The following is a 19,434-nucleotide window of genomic DNA, read 5'->3' on the forward strand; positions in this document are numbered from 1 at the left end:
GTGATTTAGGAGCATGTGTCAGTATAATGCCTTTGTCTATATATGATATTTTGAGGCTCCCTCCCTTAAAAAGGTCGGCAGCTCATTTTGTGTTAGCAGATAAAAGCATTATTACAGTGGCTGGAGTTGCTGAAGATGTTTTAGTGAACATTAAAGGGCTTACATTTTCCAATGATTTTTATATCTTGGAGATGCCCCATAATGACTCAGATAAGCCATCATCAATCCTACTTGGAAGACCATTCCTGAAGACATCAAAATTCAAATTAGATGCTTTTTCAGGAACATACTCCTTTGAAATAGATGGCCGCATAGTAATCTTCAATCTGAATCGAGTCATAAACAACCCTCCAGAAGATCATTCTATCTTCCAGTGTGATGTCATAGATGAAACTGTAGCTGAAGTTCACAAGGAAGAGTTCAAAGAGAGGCACACTGGACAAGGTCCAAGTGTGGGGACCCTCTTAACTGACAATGAGGGCACTTCGCCATTTTCACAAGCTCCAGATAATCCAGAGCCTACCCATGATCAGAAGTTAGAGTTGAAACCCCTCCTTCCACATCTCAAATATGCTTATCTTGAAGATGAGCAGAAGTTTCCGGTTATCATTGCAAGGGAACTTACTTCTCAACAAGAAGAGCAGTTACTTGATGTACTGAGGAGGCACAAGAAGGCGATTGGGTGGAGTTTGGCAGACATAGTAGGCATCAACCCTCAAGTATGTGAACACAGAATATTTTTAAAAGAGGAAGCAAGACCTGTCCGTCAACCCCAAAGAAGATTGAATCCCACTATCTTGGAAGTTGTCAAAAAGGAAGTGACCAGACTATTAGAAGCAGCTATCATCTATCCCATTTCAGACAGCGAATGGGTTAGCCTAGTACAAGTGGTGCCCAAGAAGTCTGGGGTCACTACAGTGAAGAATGAGCATGGAGAGCTCATAGCAACTAGAGTTCAGAATGCTTGGAAAGTCTGCATTGATTACAGGCGTCTCAACCAAGCAACCCGTAAGGATCACTACCCACTTCTATTCATTGATCAAATGCTGGATGGCCTGTCAGGTAAATCACATTATTGCTTTTTAGATGGTTACACAGGTTATTTCTAGATTCATATAACTCCTGAGGATCAGGAAAAGACCACTTTTACATGTCCTTTTGGGACTTATACTTACAAACGAATACCCTTTGGCTTGTGCAATGCACCAGCTACTTTCCAAAGGTGCATGATGAGTCTTTTCTCTGATCTTATTGAGGACTGTATGGAGGTTTTTATGGATGATTTTAGCATTTATGGTGATTCTTTTAGCCTTTGCTTAGATGGATTATCTAGAGTATTAGATAGATGTGTTAATACAAACCTTGTATTGAATTTTGAAAAATGTCATTTTATGGTGAAACAAGGGATTGTATTAGGACATGTGGTATCTAATACTGGCATTTCTGTAGACCCAACAAAGGTGAATATTATTTCTAGTTTACCTTACCCCTCCTCTGTGAGGGAAGTCCATTCGTTCCTTGGCCATGCAGGTTTTTACAAGAGATTTATTAAGGACTTTAGTAAGGTAGCACTTCCCTTATCCAGATTACTACAGAAGGATATTGAGTTCGAGTTCAGTGAAGATTGCAAACAAGCGTTTGATAAGCTGAAGGCCGTCCTGACTCAAGCTCCAATTGTGAGAGGACCAGATTAGAGCCAGCCATTTGAAATCATGTGCGATGCTTCCAACCATGCAGTAGGAGCAGCGCTGGCTCACCACGAAGGTAAGGATCCTTTTGTTATTGCTTACGCATCTAAGACTTTAGACGCTGCCCAGTCCAATTATACTACTACTGAAAAAGAGCTTCTTGCTATTGTTTTTGCTCTGGATAAATTCTGAGCTTATTTAATTGGTACTAGAGTAGTAGTGTATTCGGACCATGCAGCTTTAAAGTATCTATTATCTAAAAAGGAGTCCAAACCAAGGCTTATACGTTGGATACTGCTATTACAAGAATTTGATTTAGAAATAAAGGATAGGAGTGGTAACCAGAATTTAGTGGTAGACCACTTGAGTCGCCTTGAGCACATTAAGGATGATTCTACTCCTATAGATGATAATTTTCCATTTGATAACCTGCAAGCAGTGTCTGAGGTATCTCCCTGGTATGCACCTGTAGCTAATTATCTAGTTAGCCGCACATTTTCTCCTAACTTTTCTAAGCATCAAAGAGACAAGCTGAAAAGCGAGTCTAAATATTATATATGGGATGACCCATATTTATGGAGATGTGGCGCTGATCAGGTAATTAGATGGTGTGTTCCTCAATCAGAATTCCAGTCCATCTTAGAGGCCTGTCACTCATCTGAGAGTGGAGGACATTTTGGCCCTCAAAGAACTGCTAGAAAAATCTTGGACTGTGGATTCTGGTGGCCTACTCTTTTTAGAGACGCTGCTGAGTTTTGTAAATCTTGTCTCCCATGCCAAAAATTTGGTAATATATCCAGGAGGGATGAAATGCCTCAACAAATTATGCTTTTCTGTGAAATTTTTTATGTTTGGGGCATTGACTTCATGGGTCCATTTCCAAATTCTAATGGACATTTTTATATATTGTTAGCTGTAGATTACGTTTCAAAATGGGTGGAAGCAATTCCTACCCGCACTGATGATGCTAACACTGTTGTTTCCTTTGTGAGAAACCATATTATTTGTCGCTTTGGATCACCACGAGCAATCGTGAGCGATCAAGGCACCCATTTTTGTAACAGAAGACTAACAGGATTAATGAAGAAGCATGGGATAATTCATAAGGTTGCAACAGCATACCATCCTCAGACCAATAGGCAAGTCGAGGTGTCAAACAGAGAGATAAAGCGTATCCTGCAGAAGATAGTCAAACCTCATAGAAAAGACTGGAGCACCAGGCTACAAGATGCACTCTGGGCATACAGAACAGCATACAAAACACCCATTGGGATGAGTCCGTTTTGTTTAGTTTATGGAAAAGCTTGTCATCTCCCTGTTGAGGTAGAGCACAAAGCCTTTTGGGCAGTCAAGGAGTGCAACATGGGGATGGAGAACGCCGGAGCTGAAAGGAAGTTGCAACTGCAAGAATTGGAAAGCCTTCGCCTAGAAGCTTATGAGAACTCAAGACTATACAAGGAAAAGATGAAGGCTGCACATGATCAGCACATCAAGAGGAAAGAGTTCCAACCTGGGGATTTAGTCCTCCTTTACAAATCTCGACTGAGGCTCATGCCAGGCAAATTGAGATCAAGATGGGAAGGTCCATACAGAGTAGAGAAGGCCGAACCGTACGGAGTTTATCACCTAAGCCATCCTTCACACTCTGACCTTATCAAAGTTAATGGACACCGTTTGAAGCTATACCATGGCGAGAAGATACAGAAAAATAAGGAGCTTGAGATCTTCCTCTTGGAAGATCCCCACATAGCAGAAGATTGAGCTAGTGGAGCGTCCAACTTACAGATGTTAAAGCAAAGTGCTAGGTGGGAGACAACCCACCATGGTATGATCGTTCTTTTCTTTATTTTCAGTTTTTCCTATTCAATAACTCCTCTCTTTATCGGTACTTTCATGCATCTGCATTCACATACTTTTATTAAAAAAAAATGCCACGCGACGCGACCGCATCAGCGACGCGTCCGTATCACAAGGAGAGGGGAGAAAAATAAAAACGAACAGAGAGTCACGCTGGAGTGTGGCTGGAGGCCTGCCAATGGCACAATTCTACCCACGCGGACGCATGCCCCACGCGTCCGCGTCACCTGAAAATAACGACCTCCCACACGACCGCATGACCCGCGTGGCCGCGTACCCTGATTTTCGACGTAAAAAGGGTGCACAACGAATTATTGTGCGCGAGTGGTGATGGATTGGTGCCAATGGCACAATTCTACCCACGCAGACGCATGGCTCACGCGTCCGTGTCGTTCCCTTCTGAAGCCCACTCACGCGATCGCATGCCCCATGAGATCGCGTCACCCCAAATTTGGCACATATATCAAGTTGAACAAAGAGTTGTGCTGGCGCGATGCTGCACTCGAGCCAGAAGCACAACATGGGTCACGCGACCGCGTGACCGACGCGGCCGCGTCAACCACCTTAAGCGCAAGTCGCGCGACCGCGTGGCCCATGCGATCGCGTCGCTTGCAGCGCACAGTTTCTCTAACTTTGCCAAATATCATAACTTTTTCTCTCCAAATCCTATTTTTCTCTTTTCCCTCCTTATTTCTTCCTTCTCTCTTCTTCCTTCTATCTCACCTTTCACTCTTTCTCCCTCACCTTCATTAACAAGGTTTTATTTTCTTCTTCACCCCTTTCTTTTCTATCATTCCTCTTATTTTATATGTTATCTTCTTTTCTTTTCTTTTTCTTTTCATTATTCATATTTTTTTCTTCTTCTATCCTTTTTACATGGTGTTATCAATTTATGTGAGTCATTATTCTTTATTATATGCTTGTGAATTGTTGCAAATTGTTTGATAATTATATATTATTTTCTTTAAAGGGTTGCTTGCATGTTCACTTTAATACTTTCTATACTTTATTTACCTTGCATGCTATGTGTTTGTGAAAAAGCCCATATGGCATTATGCACTTCTCTATGTTATTCTAAATATTCAATGCTTGCTTTTCACAAATTCCCTTTACTATTCTATTAATTGAATTTAATTGTCAATACAAACGTGATGGTTTGTTACAAAGTAATGCTTGGTCTATGCTACTCGTGTCCTTCGCCGGCATGCCAATAAACACCTTGCATTCACTTGTTATCATATGCACTAACTATTTTCCATTAATGATCTTTCACATGTACTCATGAGCGTGTGTTACCATCATTTACCTTTTAATGTGCATTTATAACCATTATTTTTTGTTCTCTTCATTGCTATATATCTCTTTGAATTCAATTTACTCTCTCTCTTCCCTTTTCAGGATGGCCACCAAGAAAGGAAAAGAGAAAGCTACCCCCAAACAATCAGCAAGAAGAGGAACAAAAAGAGCATTAGTGGCAAAGCCTTCTTCAACTGCAGTCAAGCCCTCAACAAAACGAGTTAAGAGGATTATCAAGGTTGATGAAAAAGAGAAAGCCTTTCCAGTGAAGGACACTGCGCAATTTCCCAATCGCTACTGTGAGTAGATGTTCCCCATCCTGGCAGAAAGGAGCTATAACAACGAACACCTTCTTATCCTCCCGCCCAATATTGCTACTTTTGTTGAGCCGCAAATTGAACGAAGACAATAGGGTTTCCTACAGAGACAACAGAAGCAGGTCAATCTTTCTTGGGTAGTCGAGTTCTACTTTATGTTCTACCTGCCTACCCTGCAGTCTGTCTTTGTCCGTCAGAAGCAAGTCCCCATTACAGAAGAGGCTATTCAACAAGCTTTGAGTCTTCCCCATACTCCAGAAGGAATGGACGCCTTCCAAGAAGCTGCACTCAAGAGCCAGATGTACCAATTTGACTGGGAAGATGTTCTCAGAGTTATCGCATTACCTGGCAGCCGTTGGATCTACAGATACCATCGTACCCGCCCTAAAGGAATATCGGCTTCAGCACTTACCTTGGAGGCTCGCGTATGGGCACAAATCATGTCCTATTACATCTTTCCGAGCACTCACGATTCCTCCTTCACTGCGGACATGGCCGTTCTACTATGATGCATCCTTACAGACCAGCCTCTGAATCTACCAAAACATATCCGGAATGCCATGGGACACGTACAAATTGCGGGCAACTTACCTTTTCTCACCTTGGTCTCAGATCTTGTCTCAGCAGCCGGAGTTTCCTACAGAGCTGGAGACACCAAAGCCATGCTTCCACGGGATGATCAGTATGTCCCCAATGGGAAGTACCTCAAACTTCCAGTAGCCACTACGAGCTTTTCCACTGCTCCGGTTGAAGATATTCCTTTTTCAACACCACAAGCACCTACAACAGATAAACTGCTCCACCAGATAATCAAAAGATTGGATCGGCAAGAACAAAAAGCGAAGTTAAGAGAGCGCCGTAACGAGCGCCGATTCAAACACCTCAAGGAGCTACTCAAGGGAAAATTCAAGGACTCAGACACCCCGGACTCCACTTCTTTTACCAGCACAGGGAGCCATGATGGTCCCGACTGTGGAGATACTGCTACCAGCCCACCCCTGCTCCTGACAGATAGCACCGAGGACGGTGCAAAGCCTTAAGTGTGGGGAGGTCGGTCAGTACCTGACTTCTGGAGGTAATTTCTCTTCCCTAGCACCAATAAATTAGGATATTTAGTTAGATTTTCTTTCCTTTATAGAATAGGATAAATTGCATAGTAATAGATTAGTTGCATGCATGCTCTACTTGATTGAAAAGACAATAAGTTTCTTCTAAGACTCTATCTTTGGAACAAAATTTCACTAATTTTAAAAAAGATATTTTTTATGTTAATTTTGCTTGAAGTTGTATTTGGAACATGATTTTTGAGCTAGAGAACACACAACCTGTGAGATTTGAGCCTTTATGAATGGTTACATTATTTAACCATAACTATTTTATTCTTGTGTGTTTACTTCTCTATGATTGTAATCTATATTTTGTTTTATCTTATATGTCCAATATTTATTATATTTGTATGCTTGCATATGATTGAGGCCATTATTTGTTTAAACTCACTTATCCAAATTAAGCTTACCCTTTTCAATTACCTTTGTTAACCACTTTGAGCCTTTAAATCCCATTTGTTCTATATTTCACCACATTACTAGCCTTAAGCAGAAAAACAATTGTATATCCCAAATTGAATCTTTGGTTAGCTTAAGATAGAATTGTGTGTGCTAGTTAAGTATGGGAAATTGTGGGAACAAAAGTTATTAAGGGAATGTGTCATGATAATTTAATGGGAATTTGGATACCTACCCATGTGAAACTATAAGAATCAAAAATCTATGTGCATTGATAAGCTATGTTTATTTTTATGTTTCTATTTAAAAAAAATCAATAAATAAGGGGACAAATTACCCCAATGCTGAATTAAGAATTCAAAAATCAATGCACATATGATAAAATTAAAATAAAAGGTTGATACATGAGTATGGAACGTAAAAGGGAATTCTGGGTAGCTAGGTGTGAATTCTAAGTTATATAGAGTATATATAGGTTATGTTAAAGCTTAGGTTAATTAAAGATTCAATTTATAAGCTTACTAGCCATATATGAATCCTTACCCTTACCTTGGCCCCATTACAACCTTGAAAAGACCTCATGATGCTTGCATTAGTATTGTAAATGTTGTTGATTGGTTAGGAGAAGAACAAAAATTAGAAAGCATGATTAGAGAAGGATAGAGTGATTACCCTATACACTAGAGAGACTAGAGTGTACATACACCATCAGTGAGGGTTCCATGCTTGAATTTCTATGTTCCCTGCTTTCATGAGCTATCCTCTTGCATTTTTATCTGCTCTTACTTTATAAGAATTGAATTAGTGGAATTTGAATTATAATTGTTTTGAAGAACTTACTTACTTTTGATCAAGTGGACAAGAATCATATAGTTGCATTCATACATATAGGTTGCATTGCATTTCATAGGTTTTACATGTTCTTACTCATTTCATTTATCTCCTTCAATTAAGCATGAGGACATGCTAATGTTTAAGTGTGGGGAGGTTGATAAACCACTATTTCATGGTTTATATTGTGTTTAATTGTGTGGTTTTATCATGATCTTTGCCCACTTATTCATTAAATAAGCATGCATTTATATTTCCTTCCTAAAGATGTTTTATGGTTGAAAACTTGCTTCCTAGAGACTTTTAATTATGTATTTTATTTCTCCTTTATTCCATTCGATGCCGTGATCTGTGTGTTAAGTGTTTCAGGCTTTATAGGGCATGAATGAGTTGGAGATTGGAAGGGAAGCCTGCAAAAATGGAAGGAACACAAGAAATTGAGGAGATGACCAGCGAGAGGCGATACGGTAGCATGGATGACGCGACCGCGCGGAAAAGAGCAATTTGCATCGACGCGGCCGCATGGATGATGCGACCGCGCGGATGGAACAGCACGAGTGATGCGGCTGCATGGATGACGCGTCCGCGTGGCAAAGCAGAAACGCAAATGACGCGTCCGCATGAGCGACGCAATCACGTGATGTGTGCGACCTGCATAATTTGCAGATTCGCTGGGGGCGATTTTGGGCCCTATTTTGACCCAGTTTTTGGCCCGGGACAGCAGACTAGAGCCAGAGAACATGCAGAAACCAAAGAAAACATTCATTCTACACAGTTTTAGTTTTAGATCTAGTTTTACTCCTCCCCTAAGTTTTCTCTCTACACATTCATAGTTCTTAGGATTTTAGTTTCTCTTACTTTCTTTTTATGGCATTGGAACACTGAGAAGAGTTATTACCTCATCAAGACTTCTTCATTCTAGTTCGTTTTCTTTACTTGGTTTACTCTTCCATGTTCTTTGCTTTCTTCAATTTTACCATTGGAATATTCTTAGGGTTATTTAATACAAGGATCACTTTTATTTTTAATTGACTAATTTAATTTTATTTACAATGTTTTTCCTTAATTCCTTTTTATATGCTATGAATTTTACCTTTACAATGAGTGAGTAGTTCCCTAACTTGATGGGGAATTGATTGAAAGGAACCTTTGAGTTGGAAGGCTTGAAAGAAAAAATGTAATTGGGTTTATGGTTGGATTGCCTTCTAATCACTAACACCAATCCCTTTTAATTAAGTGGATTGCAACTTGTGAACGGACATAGCATTCCAACTTGTTTAACTTTCCTTCACCTAGTGAAGGATAACTAAACAGGATAACCTTTAATTGTCAATTAATCCTGAGAGCATTCCAAAAATAATAGGGATTCCAACTAATCAATTCCCAGTCAAGGATTTTATTTACATTATTCAAATTCATCAATTTAATTTCCTGTTTGCCTAATTCAAATCTTTTTGAAAACCTCTGATTAATAGAATAGCACACTTTTCTGCAACTCGTTGGGAGACGACCTGGGATTCATACTCCCAGTATTTTAAATTTCAATTTTCTGTGACACCTTTTTAAATTGACAGGCAGATTTCTGGTGAGTTAAGAACTATACTTGCAACGTATATATTTTAACAATTTTTAATTTGCCAATTTCTGCCCGCATCAACGACCTGAGGTTTGAATACTTCGGTTATTTCTATTGGGGTTAAACTTGTGACAACCAAATCCCTCTCTAAATTTGACCCCCGAGGATTGTTGTTGGTAGAGCTATACTTGCAACGTGGTTTTATTGGAGAAAATCTTTACCAATACACCCTTGGGAGCCTGTCAGGTTGATAAACCCATATTTTATGATATATATTATACTCAATTCAAGAGATTTATTCAATCCTTCACCCACTTATTCATGTAAATTGCATGGTTTTACTTTCCCTTCCTTATTATGTGATATATGTGAAAAACATGTTTCCTATGTTTCAGAAACTATTTATTTTAATTACCTTTTATTACCATTCGATGCTGTGATTTGTGTGTTAAGTAGTTTCAGATCTTCTAAGGCAGGAATGACTTAAAGGATGGAAAGTAAACATACAAAAATGGAAGGAAAGCACAAAATGGAGTTTTTGAAGAAACTGGCAGCGATGCGAACGCATGGACGACACGGCCGCATGCCTAGCGCGAAAAGACAGCGACGCGAATGCGTGACTGACGCGGACGCGCGCTATGAGCAGAACACAGATGATGCGGACGCATGGCCTAAGTGAACGCGTGACAAGGAAAACTCCAGATGACGCGACCGCATGACCCACGCGGACGCATGACAGACGCCACACATAAGAAATTACATAAAATGCCCCCAGCGATTTTCTGAAGCCCTTTTTGGCCCAGATCCAAGTCCAGAAGGCACAGATTAGAGGCTATGAAGTGGGGGAATGCATTCATTCAAAAGGGAGATCTCCAATTATTCACTTTTCAGAGTTTAGATGTAGTTTTTAGAGGGAGAGGTTCTCTCCTCTCTCTTAGGTTTTAGGATTAGGATTTCTTATCAGGTTCAATTATTTCAATTTAGTATTCCAACTCCTTATCAGGTTCAATATTCCTTTACTTTATATTTCCCTTTTGCTTTCAGATATTTTAATGCTTTCCTTTAATTACTTTTGTTGCCAAATTGGCTTATGAACCATTCATGTTTAGATTTGATTTTCTATTTAATATGATTTGAGGTATTTCAGAATTATGATTGCTTTCCTTTATTTATATTAATAATTTACATTTTCTTCCTTTTGGCTTGGTTGATTAATTGGTAACTCTTGAGTTGTCAAACTCATCGTGATTGATAATTGTTATTTTTACCAATTGAATTAAACTCCAATAACTCTAGTCTTTTCTTAGGAATTGACTAGGACCTGAGGATCAAACTAATTGGTCCACTTGACCTTCCTTTGCTTTAGTAAAGGCTAACTAAGTGGGATTAAAATTTAATTCTCATCACCATTGATAAGGATAACTAGGATAGGACTTCCAAAATTCTCATACCTTGCTAAGAGTTTATTTTACAGTTGTTTATTTATTTTAATTGTCATTTAAATTACTTGTTTCTTACTTTCAAAACCCCAATTTACAAAACTCATAACCAATAATAAGAACATACTTCCCTGCAGTTCCTTGAGAAGATGACCCGAGGTTTAAATACTTCGGTTATCAATTTATTTAGGGGTTTGTTACTTGTGACAACCAAAATGTTTGTAAGAAAGGTTGATTGCTTGGTTTAGAAACTATACTTGCAACGAGAATTTATTCTGATTTCTAAACCGTCAATCTTCCCTCTCTTCAAGATCTCTCTCTTCATGTCCCAATTTCTAGCCCTAGATTCTGCACATTTTTATGTTTGATTTTTGAGTAGATTTTGTGGTTTTGCTTGTTTAGGTGATCTCTAGTAGCGGGTAAATGTTGGATTTTACCCCTAATCACGTTGGGTAAGGTAAGGCTTCAATAAATCCTTGTCTTTAGTTGTTTTGGGTATCTTAGGTTTTGATGTTGGTATGTATATGTGATATCAGATTGAGTTTTGGTGTTTGTTGGAGTTGATTAAGGCTTTGGAGCAAACTTGGTGGCTTCATTTTGATGTTTGGAACATTTTGGGAATCGGCCAAGGTATAGTTTCGGTTTCCTTTATGTAATATGTAATGTTCATAGACACTTAAGTTAGTTGACCCTAAGATAGGATTGAATGTTGTCGGTGTATGAATATTTATATGTGAATTAATGATAATTGTGGGTTGTATTGGATTATTGTGGTTGAGGATGATTATTGGAAATTGTGGTGTTAATGAGTATTGATGATTAGTTTTGTTGATGAGGTTGTTGGTATTTAAGGATTGATGATGAATAATGATGTTGTTGGTATTTAATGATTGTGAAGGTTGATGGGGAATATTAATTTTATTGGTACTAATTATAATTGTAATGTTGGTTGATGTTGGTGAGTGTGTATGTTGAGTGTGGTAATATGAATATGGATCATGATTGATAATGTTGAGGTTAAGTGATGAGGATTTTGAAGTAGTTGTTGATGTTTGATGTTGGTTAAGGATTATTTATGATGGTTTTGGATGTTGATGAGTAAGGAATTTGATGGTATTGAGTAGTGTATTTGGGATTATGGATGGTTGAGTTGGAAAAGGAAGGGTATGGGCTTTAATGTTGTTTTGGTAATGTTTGGGTTGTGGTTGGTTTGGTTATAAATTGTGAATTCTGGAAAATTTGGAGTTTTGAGGCCTTTGGTAAAAATGGATTTTTGGTGAACTTTGTCTGATCATAACTTTTTCCTCGATTTTAAAAATCTAATGAAATTTGTCTAGAATTAAAGATCTTTGAAAACCCTTTAAATCGATATAAAGTTTGTGAAATTTGGAATTTTGTAGAGGAAGTTATGATCATTCAAAGTTGGTGTTAAAAATCTGAAATTATGCAAAGTTGCAAAATTTCAGGATTTTCTGATATGTGCGCACGCACAGCCTTGTGCGCACGCACAACCCTACAAAAATATTATTCTGTGCGGACGCATAGACCTGTGCGTACGCACAGGCAAGGGAAAGCGCTCTGGTGGTAGCGCTAGCATAAGTTGTGCGCACGTACATCAATGAGGAATTTTGACCTGTGCGGACGCACAAGTCGGGAAGGATCAGTACCTGTGTGTATGCACACCCCTGTGCGGACGCACACGCCCTGTTTCAAAATTTTAAACTTTGTTTTCAACTATTTCACCTTCCCGACAAGGTTGTAAGCTTCTATAACACCATTTTAAGACTCTTGGGATTATTTTAGAGCATTGAAATAGGCAAAAGGTTTTAGGGGTTTAAGTTGGGTTTTCCCTTAAAAAGTTATCAAACGGAGGGTTAGGCTTCTAGTGCATTGAGGATGAGTCTGGTTGAGAGAGAAAAAAGAGTGGTGAATATAGTGATTACTGACAGTGAAATTGAACAAGTGACGGACTAATGAATTCAGAAAGGAATAAATAATTGATGATGGTTACTATGAGCTTGATGAGTGATGAGCGGATAATTTATACGCTTTTTGGCATTATTTTTAGTATGTTTTTAGTAGGATCTAGTTACTTTTAGGGATGTTTTCATTAGTTTTTATGTTAAATTCACATTTATGGACTTTACTATGAGTTTGTGTGTTTTTCTGTGATTTCAGGTATTTTCTGGCTGAAATTGAGGGACTTGAGCAAAAATCAGATTCAGAGGTTGAAGAAGGACTGCTGATGTTGTTGGATTCTAACCTCCCTGCACTCAAAGTGGATTTTCTGGAGCTACAGAACTCAAAATGGCGCGCTTCCAATTGCGTTGGAAAGTAGACATCCAGGGCTTTCCAGCAATGTATAATAGTTCATACTTTGGCCGAGTTTAGCTGACGTAAAAGGGCGTTGAACGCCAGTTCTACGCTGCTGTCTGGAGTTAAACGCCAGAAACATGTCACAAACCAGAGTTGAACGCCAGAAATACGTTACAACCTGTCGTTCAACTCCAGAAAGAGCCTCTGCACGTGTAACATTCAAGCTCAGCCCAAGCACACACCAAGTGGGCCCCGAAAGTGGATTTATGCATCAATTACTTACTTCTGTAAACCTTAGTAGCTAGTTTATTATAAATAGGACTTCTTACTATTGTATTAGACATCCTGGATTGTATTTTTGATCCTGTGATCACGTTTTGGGGGCTGGCCATTCGGCCATGCCTGGACCTTTCACTTATGTATTTTCAACGGTAGAGTTTCTGCACTCCATAGATTAAGGTGTGGAGCTCTGCTGTTCCTCAAAGATTAATGCAAAGTACTACTGTTTTTCTATTCAATTCAACTTACTCTGCTTCTAAGATATTCATTCGCACTTCAACCTGAATGTGATGAACGTGACAATCATCATCATTCCCTATGAACGCGTGCCTGACAACCACTTCCGTTCTACCTTAGATTGAATGAGTATCTCTTGGATCTCTTAATCAGAATCTTCGTGGTGTAAGCTAGATTGATGGCGGCATTCATGAGAGTCCGGAAAGTTTAAACCTTGTCTGTGGTATTCCAAGTAGGACTCTGGGATTGAATGACTGTGACGAGCTTCGAACTCGTGAGTACTGGGCGTAGTGACAGACGAAAAAGGAGGGTGAATCCTATTCCAGTATGATCGAGAACCTCAGATGATTTGCCGTGCTGTGACAGAGCATTTGGACCATTTTCACAAGAGGATAGGATGCAGCCATTGGCAAGGGTGACGCCTCCAGACGATTAGCCATGCAGTGACAGCGCATCGGACCATTTTCCAGAGAGGATCAAAAGTAGCCATTGACAACGGTGATGTCCTTACATAAAGCCAGCCATAGAAAGGAGTAAGACTGATTGGATGAAGACAGCAGGAAAGTAGAGGTTTAGAGGGACGAAAGCATCTCCATGCATTTATCTGAAATTCTCACCAAGGATTTACATAAGTATTTCTATCCCTATTTTATTATTAATATTCGAAAACTCCATAACCATTCTATATCCGCCTGACTGAGATTTACAAGATGACCATAGCTTGCTTCATACCAACAATCTCCGTGGGATCGACCCTTACTCGCGTAAGGTTTATTACTTGGACGACCCAGTGCACTTGCTGGTTAGTTGTGCGAAGTTGTGATAAAAAGTTGAGATTACAATTGAGCGTACCATGTTGATGGCGCCATTGATGATCACAATTTCGTGCACCAAATTTTTGGCGCCGTTGCCGGGGATTGTTCGAGTTTGGACAACTGACGGTTCATCTTGTTGCTCAGATTGGGTAACTTTCTTTTTGTTTTCTTTTCAAAAAGTTTTCAAAAATTTTTCAAAAATCTTTTAAAAATTTTCTCCTTTGTTTTCGAAAAAAAAAAATGTTTTCAAAAATATATTTTTCTTCAGAATTTTTAAGAATGAATTCTAGTGTTTCATGAAGCATGTTGAAGCCTGGCTGGCTATAAAGCCATGTCTAATCCTTCTGGGTAGGGAATGTCAGGCGTGTCATGTCTGAGTTACATACTAAAGCTTGGCTAGCTATTAAGCCATGCCTGACCCTTTGATTGGAGCTTTAGACTAAAGAGCATAAGATTCCTGGAATTCATATTAAAAATTTTGGAATCCTTATTTTTCTTTTTCAAAATGATTTTTGAAAAAATTAAAAGAAAATCCAAAAAAAATTAGAAAATCATAAAAATCAAAAATATTTTTGTGTTTCTTGTTTGAGTCTTGAGTCAATTTCAAGTTTAGTGTCAATTGCATATTCATCTTGCATTTTTTCGAAAAAGTCATGCATTCATAGTGTTCTTCATGATCTTCAAGTTGTTCTTGGTAAGTCTTCTTGTTTGATCTTGATGTTTTCTTGTTTTGTGTTGTATGGTGTTTTTCATATGCATTCTTGAATTCTTAGTGCCTAAGAATTAAAGATTTCTAAGTTTGGTGTCTTGCATGTTTTCTTTGCATATAAAAATTTTCAAAAATAAGTTCTTGATGTTCATCTTGACATTCAAAGTGTTCTTGGTGTTCATCTTGACATTCATAGCATTCTTGCATGCATTCATTGTTTTGATCCAAAATCTTCATGCATTGCCTCATTTTCATGTTTTTCTCTTTCATTATTAAAAATTCAAAAATCAAAAAAATATCTTTCCTTTTTTCTCTCATAAAATTCGAAAATTAGATTTGACTTTTTCAAAAATTTTTAAAATCTAGTTGTTTCTTATGAGTCAAATCAAATTTTCAATTTAAAAAAAATCTTATCTTTTTCAAAATCTTTTTCAAAAATCAAATCTTTTTCAATTTTCTTAGTTATTTTCAAAAATTTCAAAAATATTTTTCAAAAATCTTTTTCTTATCTTTATCACATAATTTTCGAAAATAACATCATCAATTAATGTTTTGATTCAAAAATTTCAAGTTTGTTACTTACTTGTTAAGAAAGATTCAAACTTTAAGTTCTAGAATCATATCTTGTGATTTCTTATGAATCAAGTCATTAATTGTGATTTTAAAAATCAAATCTTTTTCAAAACCAATTTCAATCATATCTTTTCAAAAATATCTTCTTATCTTATCTTTTTCAAAAATTTGATTTTAAAATATCTTTTCTAACTTCTTATCTTCTCATATTTTCAAAATTGATTTTCAAATTTGTTTCAACTAACTAACTAACTTTTTTTTTGTTTCTTATCTTTTTCAAAACTACCTAACTAACTCTCTCTCTCTAATTTTCGAAAATATCTTCCCTCTTTTTCAAAATTTCTTTTTAATTAACTAATTATTTTAATTTTTGAATTTAATTTTCGAAAACTAACTTTTTTTCAAAAACTATTTTCGAAAATAACTAAGCCTTTTTCAAAAATAATTTTCGAAAATCCCTCTCCCTCATCTCCTTCTAATTATTTATTCATCTACTAACACTTCTCTTCATCTCACATCACTGCTCCTATCCTTTCCCTGGTGTTTGGATTCTTCATTCTGCTTCACCCCTATTCCTTTTCTTCTTCTACTAACAATAAGGAACCTCTTTACTGTGACATAGAGGATTCCTCTTCTTTTCTTGTTCTCTTCTCTTTCTTATGAGCAGGAACAAGGAAAAAGGCATTCTTATTGAAGCTAATCCAGAACCTGAAAGGACTCTGAAGAGGAAACTAAGAGAAGCTAAATTACAACAATCCAGAGACAACCTTATTGAAAATTTTGAACAAGTAAAGGAGATGGCAGCCGAACCCAACAACAATAATGCAAGGAGAATGCTTGGTGACTTTACTGCACCTAATTCCAATTTACATGGAAGAAGCATCTCCATTCCTGCCATTGGAGCAAACAACTTTGAGCTGAAACCTCAATTAGTTTCTATGATGCAGCAGAACTGCAAGTTTCATGGACTTCCATCTGAAGATCCTTTTCAGTTCTTAACTGAATTCTTGCAGATATGTGATACTGTTAAGACTAATGGAGTAGATCCTGAAGTCTACAGGCTCATGCTTTTCCCTTTTGCTGTAAGAGACAGAGCTAGAGTGTGGTTGGACTCTCAACCCAGAGATAGCCTGAACTCTTGGGACAAGCTGGTCATGGCTTTCTTAGCCAAGTTCTTCCCTCCTCAAAAGCTGAGCAAGCTTAGAGTGGATGTTCAAACCTTCAGACAGAAAGAAGGTGAATCCCTCTATGAAGCTTGGGAAAGATACAAGCAATTGACCAAAAAGTGTCCTTTTGACATGCTTTCAGAATGGACCATCCTGGATATATTCTATGATGGTCTATCTGAATTGGCTAAGATGTCATTAGATACTTCTGCAGGTGGATCCATTCACCTAAAGAAAATGCCTGCAGAAGCTCAAGAACTCATTGACATGGTTGCTAATAACCAGTTCATGTACACTTCTAAGAGGAATCCTGTGAGTAATGGGACGCCTATGAAGAAGGGAGTTCTTGAAATTGATACTCCGAATGCCATATTGGCTCAGAACAAAATATTGACTCAGCAAGTCAATATGATTTCTTAGAGTCTGAATGGAATGCAAGCTGCATCCAACAGTACTCAAGAAGCATCTTCTGAAGAAGAAGCTTATGATCCTGAAAACCCTGCAATAGCAGAGGTAAATTATATGGGTGAACCTTATGGAAACACCTATAACTCATCATGGAGAAATCACCCAAATCTCTCATGGAAGGATCAAAAGCCTCAACAAGACTTTAATAAGGGTGGAAGAAATAGGTTTAACAATAGTAAACCTTTTCCATCATCCACTCAGCAACAGATAGAGAACTCTGAACAAAATACCTCTAATTTAGCAAACTTAGTCTCTGATCTATCTAAGGCCACTGTGAGTTTCATGAATGAAACAAGGTCCTCCATTAGAAATTCAGAGGCACAAGTGGGCCAGCTGAGTAAAAGGATCACTGAAATCCCTCCTAGTACTCTCCCAAGCAATACAGAAGAAAATCCAAAAGGAGAGTGCAAGGCCATTGACATAATCACCATGGCCGAACCTGTAAGGGAAGGAGAGGAAGTGAATCCCAAGGAGGAAGACCTCCTGGGACGTCCAGTGATCAATAAGGAGCTTCCCTCTGAGGAACCAAAGGAATCTGAGGCTCATCTAGAGACCATAGAGATTCCATTAAACCTCCTTATGCCATTCATGAGCTCTAATGAGTATTCCTCTTTTGAAGAAAATGAGGATGTTACTGAGGAGCAAGTCACCAAGTACCTTGGTGCAATCATGAAGCTGAATGCCAAATTATTTGGTATTGAGACTTGGGAAGATGAACCTCCCTTATTCACCAATGAACTAAGTGATCTGGATCAACTGACATTGCCTCAGAAGAAACAGGATCCTGGAAAGTTCGTAATACCTTGTACCATAGGCAATATGATCTTTGAAAAGGCTCTGTGTGACCTTGGTTCAGGGATAAACCTTAGGTCCCTCTCTGTAATAGAGAAACTGGGAATCTATGGGGTGCAAGCTGCTAAAATCTCATTAGAGATGGCAGACAATTCAAGAAAACAGGCTTATGGACAAGTAGAGGACGTGTTAGTAAAGGTTGAATGCCTTTACATCCCTGCTGATTTCATAGTCCTGGATACTGGGAAGAATGAGGATGAATTCATCATCCTTGGAAGACCCTTCCTAGCAACAGCAAGAGCTGTGATTGATATTGACAGAGGTGAATTAGTCCTTCAATTGAATGAGGACTCCCTTGTGTTTACAACTCAAGGTTACCCTTCTGTAAACCTGGAGAGGAAGCATAAAAAGCTTCTCTAAAAACAGAGTCAACCAGAGCCCCCACAGTCAAACTCTTAGTTTGGTGTTGGGAGGCCACAACCAAACTCTAAGTTTGGTGTTGAGCTCCCATATCCAAACTCTAAGTTTGGTGTTGGGAAGTCTCAACAATGCTCTGAACATCTGTGAGGCTCCATGAGAGCCCACTGTCAAGCTATTGACATTAAAGAAGCGCTTGTTGGGAGGCAACCCAATTTTTATCTAATCTTTATTTTCCTGGTTTTTCATGTGTTATTAGGTTCATGATCATGTGGAGTCACAAAATAAATATAAAAATTGAAAACGGAATCAAAAACAGCAGAAGAAAAATCACACCCTGGAGGAAGACCTTACTGGCGTTTAAACGCCAGTAAGAAGCACTTGGCTGGCGTTCAACGCCAGAACAGAGCATGGTTCTGGCGCTGAACGCCCAAAATGGGCAGCATCTGGGCGTTTGAACGCCAGAACTGCACCCTGGAGAGGAGCTGGCGCTGAACGCCCAGAACAAGCACCAATCTGGCGCTGAACGCCCAGAGTTGTGTGCAAAGGCATTTTACATGCCTAATTTGGTGCAAGGTTGTAAATCCTTGAACACCTCAGGATCTGTGGACCCCACAGAATCACCTCAGGATCTGTGGACCCCACAGGATCCCCACCTACCTCCACTCACTTCTTCTCACCCCTCTTTCACACAATCCCATAAACACTCTTCCCCAAAACTCTTCACCAATCACCTCAATCTCTCTTCCCTATCACCACTTCACCACTCACATCCATCCACTCTTCCCCATAAACCTACCTCATAAATTTCACCTACCTTCAAAATTCAAAATCAATTTCCCTCCCAACCCACCCTAAATGGCCGAACCTAACCCCCCTCCCTTCCCTATATAAAGCCCTCCATTCTTCCTCATTTTCACACAATACACCACTCTCTTCTCTTCTTGGCCGAATACACCTCTCCCCCTCTTCTCCACAATTCTTCTTCTTCTTCATCTATTCTTTCTTTTCTTACTCGAAGACGAGCAAAATTCTAAGTTTGGTGTGGTAAAAGCTTAAGCTTTTTGTTTTCCATTACCATTGATGGCACCTAAGACCGGAGAATCCTCTAGAAAAGGGAAAGGGAAGATAAAAGCTTCCACCTCCGAGTCAT

At 38.7% G+C, this 19,434-nt stretch overlaps 1 non-coding gene and 1 pseudogene across 1 annotated transcript; one reads left to right on the forward strand and one right to left on the reverse strand.

Moving 5' to 3' along the window:
* The window catches only part of LOC148580175 (uncharacterized), a 67,054-nt pseudogene that overhangs the window by 37,851 nt on the left and 9,769 nt on the right, over positions 1 to 19,434 (forward strand).
* On the reverse strand, positions 16,635 to 16,742 carry LOC148580178 (small nucleolar RNA R71). The gene has a single exon (XR_015894728.1). It is a non-coding gene; the product is annotated as a small nucleolar RNA R71 (small nucleolar RNA).

The sequence above is a fragment of the Arachis ipaensis genome, chromosome B10, assembly GCF_059453495.1.
Source record: "Arachis ipaensis isolate K30076 ecotype BB chromosome B10, ASM5945349v1, whole genome shotgun sequence".
NCBI classification, from domain to species: domain Eukaryota; kingdom Viridiplantae; phylum Streptophyta; class Magnoliopsida; order Fabales; family Fabaceae; genus Arachis; species Arachis ipaensis.